The sequence below is a fragment of the Mus pahari genome, chromosome 4 (genome assembly GCF_900095145.1).
Source record: "Mus pahari chromosome 4, PAHARI_EIJ_v1.1, whole genome shotgun sequence".
NCBI lineage: Eukaryota > Metazoa > Chordata > Mammalia > Rodentia > Muridae > Mus > Mus pahari.
Window position 1 is genome coordinate 51,230,860 of NC_034593.1, and position 11,715 is coordinate 51,242,574.

Below are 11,715 nucleotides of genomic sequence, written 5' to 3' on the forward strand. Positions count from 1 at the left end.
TTTGCCCAAGAATTTCATAAATTCATTGTTTTTAATGGCTGAGTAGTACTCCATTGTGTAAATGTACCACAGTTTCTGTATCCATTCCTCTATTGAGGAACATCTGGGTTCTTTCCAGCTTCTGGCTATTATAAATAAGGCTGCTATGAACATAGTGGAGCATGTGTCCTTATTACCAGTTGTCGTCCATAATTCTTATGGGTCACAAGGGCAATCATAAATTTGCTGTGGAAACACTTAGGAAGAATAGCTATTGCCACACACTCAAAATTATCATCAGGAATGAGACTTATCAATAATGTGTGGCTCCAGTATAATACCATTCCAGTGTCATTCTTACCAAAAATGCAGAATTTAAATATAATCATGAAATATTCAGATAAGCTGAACTCAATTTGGTGAACATCTTATAAAAAAGCATGAAGACTGTGAAAAACAAAGAAGAATTGTTATATTATTCTGGAATAAAGAAAGCTAAGGTGGGCTAGAGAGATGGCTCAGAGGCTAAGAGCACTGACTGCTCTTCCAGAGGTCCTGAGGCCAGTGACTCATCAGGCAGGTAGCACAGGATCTTACAAGTGCGCAGGCTCAGGTTCTTGGTAAACAGGGATCACGGGGCTTGGCCACACCTGCTTCCCACATATCTCCCTTTTTGTTTAATTAACTTGGCTCTGGGATCGCATCTGTCTTAGGTTGCCCTCAACCATGTTACATCCTTACCTGTCATTGGTGTGGTGGACTCATTTTCACCAACCTGTCTTAGGTTGGTATGCACATGTGAGAGTCTTTCCTTTCATGGATTAACAATCCATCATACTGAGCCAAACATGGGGCAAACTACCTGACTCTATAGCTGCCATAGTTTGAGTCAGCAGTCGTTGGTCTGCCTGTGCATGCATACCATCCACCACAGCATCTCTAATCACTGCTGTAACGATGGCGGCTGTAATTCCAAAATCTCCTATTCCTTAGGAACACTGACAACTGACCCTCCTGCACCTCCAGAGGCCAGGGTATGACTGTGGGTATTCTGGTCACCATTGCCAGGGAGAGTCTAGTAGCATTCCGGCATTGAGACAGAAAACATGTGATATTGGAGCATTCTAATTCAAAAGAACTAGTCCTATTACTAACCAAAAAGAAAAAGGGAGGTACCATACATACAGAAGTAAGTTTACAATTATTTTCCACAGAAAAGCATAGACTCCCCTTCAAGGATACATTAAACAAAGCATTGCACAGAAACTGGGATAAACACCAGCATCAACACTCAGGGGAACCGGTAGGGGAAAGGCCTTCACTATCCCCCATAACTCTCTCTCCTGAGCCATCACCATACTTATCAGTAGATTTCTCTCTCCACGGTCATGTCAGGCGTTCTGGCACCCAAAGGGGATTTTCTTGATCCTGTGGAAAGATGCACACTGCTCCCCATGTCCATACCAAAACCCGATCAGGGCCTTTCCATTGTCCAGTAAGGGCGTCCTTCCATAGAACAGACATAGATTTAGCAACATGTGGAGAGCAATGACGATCCACAGCATAACGGACATCAAAATCCAAATTTTAAAAATTAATAATAAAAAGAATAAGATTTAATTTATCTTTGGGTTACTTAAATTATACACCCATTCCCCCCTTTGTTTAATTAAAGCATAGTTTAAAGTTGCATTTGCTTTTTCCACAATGCCTTGGCCCTGGGGATTGTAGGGCAGGCCATGAACCAAGTGTATTCCCAAAGCTTGACAAAAGTGTAAAAATTTTTGTGATGTATAGCCAGGTCCATTATCTGTTTTAATATGCCTCGGCATAACCCACACAGCAAAGGCATGAAGGCAATGAGCAATAATGTATTGTGCCTTTTCCCCTGCATGAGCAGGTATCAACTGATACATGGACATACTTTAAAGATCCAAATTCAGAAACATGGGTAACGTCCATCTGCCATATTGCTAATGGTTTAAGTACTCTGGGATTTACCCCTATGCTTTTTTAAGGCAAAAGGGAAACACAATGGGCACATTTCAATACCACTTCGCGAGCTTGTTCTCATGTGATGTTAAATTTTCTTCTCAGGGTTTCTGCATTAACATGAAAATTTGTGTGGAACTCTTGGGCAAGCTGAAAAGGGGAGGCGGACAAAAAGGCAAACACTGTACATGTGTGCGTATCTGCAATAGCATTGTCTTCTGTCAATGGCCCAGGGAGTCCAGTATGGGCTCTAATATGAATAATACAAAAATGATTTTTGTTAGGATGACAAAAGGTCAAAAACAGTGGATGTTGCCTTAATTAACTCTACATATTCCAATTGTTGAACTGCTTGGACCACATACTGGCTATCTGAAATCAAATTAAAGGCCTCTTCAATTTCTAGAAACACTTGTAGGACAGCATGTAATTCTATCACTTGTGCAGATTGAGAAGGGAACAGATGAACTCGTAGGGCATCTCCTTCCACATAAACCACTCCTACCCCTCCCTTCGATCCATCTGTAAACACATTTACTGCACCAGCAATGGTTTCAATTCTAGTTACTTTATAAGGAGGAGGTAAGGGTAAGGGAGGCACCGAGGGCTCAGGTGGTCTTCCTCACTTAAAGCTCAACTTAGATATTATGCTAGCTACTTCATCTCCACTATCTGAAGTTTCCTCTGTACTCTCATCAGTACTCGCCTGTCTTTTAGCCTCCTTTTCTGTTGTTCACTATGTTGAGACATAACCTCCTTTACTTCCTCTAATGCTTCTACACCTTTTTCTATCTCAGCAGTATACTTTCCACTCTTGTCTGTCAGGCAAAATTTGACTAAATTCCAAATGGCTAACATGCCCGATGGTAATAGGGTAGTTGAATCCACTGCCTGCAAGTCTCAGCCTAGTCATTCCCAATAGGGTGCCTCTTTAATTACTGTTTTCAAGAATTTGTCTAGAGTTTCATTTTTTAATTTAACTCTGCTTCGTTTGAGAAGCCACACTAATGTGGTTTTTACTTTCACTTTTGAAGCGGTGGATCCTATGGCTTCGTATCTGAGGTTTTCCGTCCCTTTTGGAGGCTAGACTTTCCTAACTCCATCCCTACACCAGGAACCTAACTTAGTCCCTACACCAGGAGCCTAACTTCATCCCTGTACTGGGGAGCCTCTTCCTAGCGCTAGATTAATTCTTACTTACCACGGAACTCCCCCGTAGCTCCTTTTTCTCGTTCCAGCTCTTGCACAAGTTCCAAAGTTTCTGCCTTTTCTTTTTCTAACTTCTTCCTCTTCTTTCTCCTTAGCCAACCGAACAGCTTCTAATTCAGCTTGTCTTTGCTTTTCTTTGGCTGCCTGTTCCTTCCACCTGGCTTCTGCTTTTGCTTTCTTTTCTGCTTCTTTCTTGGCCTTTTCTTCTTTTCTTCCCCGTACGGGCCACCAGATGCCGCAACCCCGCACTCTGACCAGCGGAGACAGGAAAAAACGACATGAACGCCAAGGAAGCTTTCTCCAACCACTTTTTTCTTTATCTCAGGCTCATCCTGTTTTTGTTTTTCATCAGTCCTCTGCCTCTTATCCCTCCCTCCTCTCCTGGATCCAATCAGCGTTCAGCACGTTCTGACCACAAGCTGTGCATGCAGACAGGGCGCACGGTGATAGGCCAGTGACTCATCAGGCAGGTAGCACAGGATCTTACAAGTGCGCAGGCTCAGGTTCTTGGTAAACAGGGATCATGGGGCTTGGCCACTCCCGCTTCCCACATTTGCCAACATTAATGTTCTAATTTTTAAAACTGCACTGCATTTATGTAAAATGTTAACATGAGAGGAAGCTGTGTGAAGAATATATAGAAATTCCTCATATTATTTTTGCAAAATTTCTTTGGCCTTGGTTTAGACCATAAGACCCAGTGTTCTTCTACTGAGCTATATCCCTGAGGCTTTCTTTTGTAATTGTTGATACGTCTAAGTTATTTTAAAATGGAAACTTAGAGAATGAAACTATTATTAAGTGATAGAGACAGTGTCTGAAGCTCACATGTCTCTAACACAGAAAGCTATTGAAGTATAGCAGTTTTGTCTGTGGCCTCCTTTTCTTCCCAATGGCTGTACCAGGTTCTCTGAGTGAACACACACTTGTAACATAACATATACCTGCTCTTTCATGTCTGTCTGACTGTTGAGCTCATACCTAAACATTCCCTGTGTCATTTTACCTGTTAGGCTAAATTCATCTTTCCTGTCAGGAAATCCTTACATGAATCCCTGACCACACCTGCATGGAAATGAGAGCATCTTCAGTCACTCGGTGACTCTTACCTATAGGCCTGGGAATATGCTCTTTTACCTAGAGATGTACTGATCTTTCTCAGGCACTGAGACATCTCTAGACATCTGTTTGTAAAGCTTTTCTCAGATCTCCACTCTCTCCAAGTAGAACTCATCGCTACACTTTCAGCTCCCTAGAACAGAGATTTTTCTACACAGAACATCCCTGTTGTAGTGTGCTATAATTAGGTACAGACACATCTCCATTTGGGGTATTTGTTTATATCTTTGTTCTCCTTTGTACTGTTAGTTTCTAGGGAGCAAAACCTAATTCTGAGTTCTTGACACAAGAACTAACAAATGATGAGTCTATCATTAATTTCTAGAAAATAAAATACCTAACTATTAGTAGCCTAAAGCAACATACCTTTATTTTTATGCACTAATTCTTAGTGGCACAAATGCAGTAGTACCTTAGCTGAGTTGTGACTCAGGGTCTTTCATAAGTGCAAGTCAAAATGTCAAGTGCTAAAGGCTGTAGCACTGGCCTCCTGTGCATAAGGGCCTAGAGTTAGTCAGCAGTCCTGACAAAGGTCAGTGGTGGGAAGAACCAGGGCTACAGTCACAAAAAGGAATGTCTGGGGCTGTTGCTTCTACTTACAAGACATCTAACTCACATAACTGTTGACCAAAACCTTCCCTTCCACTCCAACTGTTAACAGACCTTGGTTCTTCTTCCAAAAGGAGCCCCAGCGTCGGTTAAAACATATCTATGAAATGACATGCAAGTATGTTTACCATATTTGGTTAGTACACAGGACAGGCACAGCAGGAAACACAGATCATCAGGGACTAAGTTGAACGCAGGCTACCACCCTAGGAACTCCCTCAATGTCTGAATAAATGAAGTGGACTCCTTTAGACCACATCCCGAAGCATTTAATGATCTAAAAAACAAAGGCAACTCATTTATCTTAAGGTAGTCTTGGTTATAAAAATCTCCCTAGACACTGACTAGGATCACAAACAGCGTGAATAAACAGTACAGGCATTACTCGTCCACTTTGAATCTTTCTTCATTCAGGAATATAAACTTAGAGCTGGGGAGAGTGGCTGGGAAGACCAGATGACATGAGTGGCTTCCTGTCCACTGAGTTAGAGCAGTGAGCTTCATGTGAGCTTTAGCTTTCCATCCAGAGCCATTGGTTGATCCACAAGGTTGAGTGTACCTCTGCTAAAGGACCATTCATGAAGCCACGCATGCTGGCTGGTAGGAGAGCAGTAATTGTGATGTCCCCCCTTTTAATTCTGACACTTATACTTTTCCTCTACATTCTATTCTCTCATATTAAAAGTAATACAAATCCTTGATTATCCCTGTGGATTTTTATAGAAGAGTCTCATATTTCATAAGAACTGTGTTCCCTGGAGCAAGATTCATGACTGCATGGTCTTATCTCTTAATCACATGCTAGTTCCCTGTGTGGACTGTCCTTTCTCTAACCTCTATGTCAATCCTTAAAATTCCACCAGCTTTTCTAGTTCTAGCCAAGTCTTTCCTCCTTCCAGAAGATTCTCTATAAAGAATTTGCTTCCCTATTTGAACAACCATACCTTACAGTCTTTTCACTGTATGGTATTGACTAAGATATGTCATATATATTTTCAGTCTCTTCTTATCCAAAATAAATGTTCCTTAAATTATTAAATGGTAGTGCTTAATTTTTGTTTACTAGAGTAAGAGTTTCAATTTACCCCAGGCTCTTGCTTTTTGAAAACTCTGAAATGTTTCTGAAGTATTCAACCTGTTGGTTTCTCAGTGTGCTTGCCTTGTGCTTTTTATTGATTTCAGTGTTTGTAAATTGTTGCATTTTAAAAGCAGGGGTGCCTTCCACGAAACTAATAGGTTACAGAGCCTAGTGCCTATATGTTTTCCCCTTTAACAAAATTAAATCCACTTACCAGTTGCATTTCTAGAGCCTTCTGAAAATGTGTGTCATGCTTATGTGTGGCTGCATTCCAGAGAACTGAATGTGTGCTACAGAGCAAGAGCTGCGAGAGGGGAAGGGAGAAAACCCTTACAAGGCAAGAGAACTGAGGGGACTCCAAGCTCTGGGCTAAATGAAGAATGAGGCAGTGCTGTTCCGAAACGCTGAGTCCAGTGAGAAAAGAAAGAGAATTGAAGGGAGAGAAGTGTCTGGCCACATCCAGCAGATCACAGACTCATCAAATAGAGAAGGAGCTTCGGAGCATCTAGATTTATGGTCTAAGTCGGAGCACCACCCTAGGTGGTTTCTAGGTCATCAGCCTCCACTCCTCGGGAGATCTTCAGACTAAGGCTATCTCAGTGTCTCTTGAGAAACCATCCCTTCCCTCGACTTCCCTTTTGTCCTGTGGCATGGGACCTGCAGTGCAGCTCTAGATCTGAGGGAGGTGATGAGGAGGGAGGGTTCTGACTTTGCCACTCAGAAGCTGACAAACTGCCTGACCCCTTACAACTTTAGTTTTCTCCCCCTATAAGCCTATAAGCCTAGTCAATAATACCTACGATCTGGTTCGCACATGAGTTGTTGCTCAACAAACAGCAGCTATTGAGACAGTGCAGCACTGTGTTAAATGCATGGAATCTAGATCCAGGCAGGGATGGCACCACGCCTCGACATCTACCTCTGTGTGTGGCAGAACTTTCCCATCCCAGGTTCCCAATCTCCCATAGAGGGATGGTAAGGGTCATTTCACGGGCAGAGCTAATGAAGGGGTGACATGGCTCTTGTTTCTTGTTCAGAGCTGGTTACATTACAAGCATTCAGTGGGCGGAGCAGCAGTAAGTGGAAGCGATTGTCGCTATCACGATAATGCCATGGGAGGCAACAGCTAAGACTGGTGAGCTGCTGCTGAGCTCTCTGCCCACAATCTTCCTTGACGGTGAGATCTTAACATCTCCATTCCCTTCTCAGGAGCTTAGAGACATCAGTAGCAGCTGCTTTGCTGGACTAAACCCACTGGTATATGTTCGTTCCTTACAACCAGTAAACAATAATTATTGGACATTATCATCATAAGTTGCTCTCATATCTCTAGTTTAGGGGGCATTTCTATCAGTAGTTTTAGAACATGAGCTTTTAAGCAGTTAAATAAGTTGGAAGTTTGAGTGCTCTCGGATGACTAATATAGACTACCATTTCCCCTGGAAATAAGTCAGGCTCTCGGCCATAAGTGGTTTGCAACTGGGCCCCAGCTGACTGTTTCTTCCGTGTGGACATGCAAAGCAGACAGTGAACTGCATCTTATAAATCAGTCCTTCCAGAGAGAGACAACAACATTGTCATTGTCTCCTTTCTCTGGCCCTGTAGAGGGAAGGGACTTTACAGTTAGGCACATTGCTGAGTCTCCTGCTGGGCTTCAGCCCGGGCAGTAGGACACTCCGAAGCTCCGGGGCGGGGCGTACTGCAGAAACAGCATAAGCCACTCATTTAGGGCTGGGAAAGGTTTACAGTCCAGGAAGCATTTTTTTTCCCCTGCTTGTCTTCAGCCAATAATCTGGCAACTCAGTGATGTCACCCTGCTGTTATGCAAAATGACTTAACTGTTGGAAAGGTGACAGGAATTCCAGTGACTGCAGAATCACAATGAAACTGCTTAGCCGCTCACTTAGTCATATTACACATCACGGATAAGTCACTTTCGAGCTGTGATTAACCAACTGTGCAAACAGCACCACTGTCAGAACAGAAAAGTCAGGGCCCGTGCCTTGTGCTCTAAATGATCATATTCAGTTACTGCAGTGTCTGAATCATACAAACGAGGTGACCACTGAACATTCTAGTAACACCAGGCCCTTGAAAGGGAACAGCTGTAGGAAAGAGAGCACTTTCTAGCCTTAATTTTCAACAGAACGTTTATACAAAATTACTTTGCCCCTTTCCTAAAATTAGTCATTTTAACCCCCTGATGATCTTACCAGTCCGAAGACAATGGGAAGAGGAGCCTGTGCCCTGCTCCGCCTTGTTTCTTTTGCTCACACAAACTGACCTCTGACACTGGCCACAGGAGGTAGGTATCAACTTATTCTACAGTATCGGTTGTTAAAACAATGCTTACATTTTTCTCATTTCTGATGTGCTGTTTTTGTTTTTTGTTTGTTTGTTTGGTTGGTTGGTTTTTTGTTTTTTGTTTTGTTTGTTTGTTTTTATGGTTTTTTTGGTTTTTCGAGACAGGGTTTCTCTGTATAGCTCTGGCTGTCCTGGAACTCACTTTGTAGACCAGGCTGGCCTCGAATTCAGAAATCCACCTGCCTCTGCCTCCCAAGTGCTGGGATTAAAGGCATGCAGCTTGGTGGTGGTGGTGGTGATGTTTTTTTTTGTTTTGTTTTGTTTTTGTTTTTGTTTTTTTTAATTAACCAACCCTGAAAAGCGCAAAAGGAAGGAAACTCTCCACCATCCTTCCCTCCTAAAAATTAATACAACACAAATCCTTACCTGGCATTGTGGTAGGTGCTGGGCACTGAAAGACTAAAAAGACTCCCACACTTGCCCCTGAAGGAGTCCACAGCGTAAAGTAATAGGGTGACTGACTCAAAAGCAGGCGCTTAGCAGAAGCTGGGATGGGCAGAATGTGAGGTGGAAGGGGCAGAGAGGTTTATCAAGGCAGATTATCCTAGAGCAGGCTACTCAAAGCTTAGTCCAGCCGATGATGGAAAAATTTATAAACTATGAAGACTGAGAGCAAAGCCTTAGAAACGTTTAGAGCAATGTGACAGAGGAAATGCATTTCTGTTGGGAGTCAAGCAGTGGTGGCACATGCCTTTAATCCTAGCACTTTCGAGGCAGGGTTACACAGAGAAACCTTGTCTCCAAAAACCAAAAAAAAAAAAAAAAAAAAAAATTGTTTTCAAACTAGTGTTTTTATTGATTCCTTAAGAATTTCACCTTCTACACCCTGATTGCTCTCACTTCCCAGTCCTTCCATGCCCTCTTCCTCTTTTTCTCCTCCTCCAACAAGTCCAAATTGTATGGTTCATATACCAACTGGAGCATAGTTTAACTCCCAGTGACCTGCCCCCTAAAGAAAATTGAGTTTCTCATCTGCGCCCCCCTCCAGAAGCCATCAGTTGTGAATTTTTAAGAGTTCTCTTTCGATGGTTCCTATTTAGGCTGCTATATCGAGACATCGGGAGGGATTATTACAGAAGCCCTCCATTCTCAGTTGGGCATCGGCAGATATCGACGTCACAAAGTAGCTTTCCTGCTCTTTATAGCCAGCTGAAGCTCGGACCAATGACTTTTCCCCATGGTTTCTGGCAACAGCACAGACCATGAACACGGTCCTGATACAGTAGGACCATGGACCTGCAAGGTTCTTGGAGGCCCCCTAGTCGGTGGATATCAACATGGCTTCAGGCTGCAGCAGGTCCCTGGACTCAGACTTGGCCCTAGACAGCACCACAGCCTCAGGTGAGTAGCACATACCACCCACGTCCACAGGCTCCCAGGAAGAGCACAGGCCCACGGAAATCAGCACGGCCCCAGGCCACGGGACAGACCAGACATCCACATAGCATTAGATCGCAAGACAGGCCACCACCTGGCCCCTGGCCCCATCAGGACCACTGACCCACACATGACCCTCATCCACATCACAGGACCATGGTGGTCCTTCAAGGAGGTCTAGTGCAGAAAGTGAAGCCGTCCTCATCTCGGCTTCTGGCACAGCCCAGCGTCTGAGAGATCCCACGGCCAGGGAGCAAATTAGGGGCCGAGTCTGTGTCTTCATAAATTCCACGCTGCTACCCACTACCCAGTTGACCACATTGGACCTGTTTCACGGTGGACCCCAGCGCTCCCTCACACCTGTCACCGCCATCACGTCTCCTTTCTATATCAAGTCATTCAACAAAATAGATGTTTGCTTTCATTTTTCAAACATTAAAAAAAAATTGAGAAAAAAAAAATGTCTTTCTGGATACAAACACAAGGATGATGGTAGTGAAATAGAAACAGGAACCAGCCCTAGGAGAGAGTAAGCACTCGAATATCAAGACAAACAGAATTTCTCCGACTTAGCGTCAGCCTTGACTCTGAGCTTTCTGCCCTGGGACGAGGAGCTTCAGAATCACAATCAGTACACGTACTGTTTTTATGATGAAGAAAGAAACATGTAAGTTTCTCAGCCACACAGTTCTCCTGCTGGCAAAATCTATTTTCAAAAGTTTTAATGCCAAGGACAGAAAATGTTTGAGGTCTGGTGGACACCGATCTAAATAAGATTTGTATAATAAACATATGAGTAATTTAAACTGTCTCTTACAGAGACCCTCATCGGTGAGTGTCAAGATGTAAAAGTAGATTATAACCGGAAGACTTTGCCCAATCCAAGAGTAGAATGTGGAAGACCCTAGAGGGGTAGATGAAGAAACAGCATGTGTTTTAAGGTTCTTTGAAGAGTTCTCTCAGACAAGCTTGTACAGGTAGTGTAGAGTTTCTTATTATCTGAAAAGCTATTCTATTCTTATTGCTGATTGCAGATCTATAATAAAACTCACAGTCTCAAAACAAAAGAAAAAAAAAACAAAAAGATCAGACTTCATGCACACATCCCTTTTGACACTGATAGTAGAAAACAAATTTATGTAATATTAGGTTATATATAATTATGTATTATTAGGCATCCTAGAATGGCTATTACTTTAGAAGTTATAAATAACAGTTAATGTTCTTATTAGCTTTACTTCATTGTCTGAATCGCTTTAATAAATATTGCAAAAGCTTCTATTGGTGAAGTGGACTGTTTGTCAAAATATTATTACACTATATCCAACAAAATTTTCATGGGATAAAATTTTCTTTCATAATGTAATCTATTTAAATAAGCAAGAACTCGCTTCAAATTTAATATGCACATCTTGGTAACTTTTGTAAGATATATTTGAATATTCATAGCATGTATACATTATTATAAAAGAATTAAGAATATATAATAAAAATATAAACCCTAGTTATCATTCAGTGGCAAAATTGGGATGATTTTTTTCTCTTTATTTGTTTACATAATTGAATGTTCTATAATTGTACTCGTTTTATCTTTGCAAGAACAAAATAAGGACATTAGTGTTTTCCATAAAAGCCACAGAGAGGCAGGGGCAAATAATGTCTCTGTTATCCCTTGAGGCAAATCTGCTAGGAGCTCACCCTGTAGAGCACCTGCCTCCCACCACAGCCTAAGAAAAAGCACCGTTTAAATTGGACATGATTCCATGTTTGCCACATTAACAGCTGTGTGACTCTGTCATTCTGGGATCATAGGGCCTCTTCACGCTAGGCAAGCACTCCTGAGATACAACCCCCAACTAAGTTATATAACCAAGGATCCGCCAGTCCTCATCCCCACCTTCAAAATAAGAGACTGGGTTGTTGTTAGCATGAAATGGAATCTCAGATAAAAACTAAAATAATTAATAAATATAACGTGCTTGTCCTGG